We start from the raw sequence: 1,932 nt of genomic DNA, 5'->3' as shown, positions 1-1,932 counted from the left end.
CTACTCTTAGTTGTCATCAGGTACAGCAATCATGCGAGGCATTTCTATGGAAACAAAGAGAAACAAAGGTTAAAGAAGGAGGCTAACCATATGTCCAGGTGGAAGTCCCCAGGGGAGCCATTTCTAGGTGGCCGGAGGGGTGAGGCAGACAGTTACCTCCTCCTGTGCAGTTTGATATCCTTCAGGAAAACGGTGTCTGTCAGGAGGATGTCCACAGCCACCTTCGCGATCTCCTTGCAGCTGGTAAAATTCTCCATTTCTAGTTTGTGTGGCTTCAGAAAAAGTCAGTTTTAATTTTCGATCAATCTGAGCCGAAAAACTGGGAACATTTGTTTGGAAAGTCATATCATAACCATGCTATCATAACCAGATAGTAGAAAATTCGAGAACCAGTTCCATTGGCAGGTGAAAAGCAAAACCTCAAGAATGATTGAGAACTTAGAAACTGATGTCCAAAAAAATGTGATGAAACCCGTTGTCTCTCCACACCGAGAGCAGATTTTAAAAGCCTACACCTCCCTGCAGTGTTTCAGAGGCTGCGCCAGAGGCTCCCTGGGCCTGATGCTGGGCTCTGCAGGAGCAGCACCTCACCCTGGAGCTCCCTCACACCCACCTGTCAGCAGGGTGCCCAGTGGAGCGAGGAGCCACAGGTGCCTCAATGATGGCTCCCCAAGGCCAGTGCCCAGGCCTGCTTCTGTGTCTTGTCTGGCGCACAGACAGTGCTGATTAATATTTGTTGAGTGATAAACAAACATGAATGTCTGCTGGGGCAGTCTGGAACCACTTGTGAGGTTTCTAGTTCAGGATCTTGGCTGCCTTTTCCAAATGTCCCTTCCTCTCTGGCATCCACTACTATATTGCAAAAGTAGGAAACGAATCCCCCCACGCAGCAGCGCTCAGGCCCAGAGTATAAAGTGTGTCTCCCTGTGGGTGTTTCAGTAGGTGAATGTCAGGCCTTCATGCTCCTGGGATGCTCCACAGGTCCAAGGACATCGGGGAGAGCCTTCCAGCAAGTCAAGGCTGATGGCCTCACTTTCACTTCGTTTAGGGGGCAAAAAGAGAGGTGGGCACCCTGAGACTGAGCACTTAGGAGCCGCAGAGGGATGCTTCTGACGGAAGCAGCTTATCAAAGCTCTTATCAAGCTCTGACCAAAGAGTGACTTGCACATTAGACAAAACTCAGGGAAGGAAACACAATGAAGGGCAACTCTAAAAAGACAGTTTTTCACTTGCCAGAGCACTACATAGCCTTCAGATTTACCCTTAAAGCCAAGTTCCTCTTGCATGACAAATATTGATGCTGGGAACAGTGAGTCCAGCAGCACACAGAGAACCTGCCACGGTGGCTTTGTTAAAGAATGGGGGTGTCTCCAGGCAAGCCTGAATGCCAAAGCAAATTCACCGAGAACACCTGGACAGGGTGACCATAGGGGTGCGGGGGAAGGTAAGGAAGGTTTGGAATAAACAAGATCGCCTGTAATCTTTAGCATACATGCCTTGAACTTCAACTAACCGCAGGGTGCTCGTAGATATCACAGACTGACTCAAGAATTGAGAGTGCCGGGGCCTCCCCGGTGGCGCAGCGGTTGAGCATTGGGTTGCGAAGCTGCCTGCAGCCTCTGCGGCGCCGGTTCGATCCTCGGCTGCTCCCCGGCCACCAGAGGAGGGTCCCACATGGCGCGCAGACCTCTCCTGCCGCCCGCTGCTCCCCTCAGCAGTGTACTTCGGTCCTTCTGCCTGCTCTGCTCCCTGCTCTGGCTCTGGTGAATTCTCTCACCCTCCCGCGCTTCTGACTGTACCCAGTGCATGTATAAACAAAACAAACAAATAAATAAATAAATAAAACATGCCTCTATTTAAAAAAAAAAAAAAAAATTGAGAGTGCCACACAATATCCCAGGGGCACTCTGACACCCCTACAGTCCAGGTGAC

Source organism: Talpa occidentalis, unplaced genomic scaffold, assembly GCF_014898055.3.
Source record: "Talpa occidentalis isolate TD23 unplaced genomic scaffold, MPIMG_talOcc4v2.1 talOcc4.3, whole genome shotgun sequence".
Classification (NCBI taxonomy): domain Eukaryota; kingdom Metazoa; phylum Chordata; class Mammalia; order Eulipotyphla; family Talpidae; genus Talpa; species Talpa occidentalis.
Note: the sequence above shows the minus strand (reverse complement) of the source record.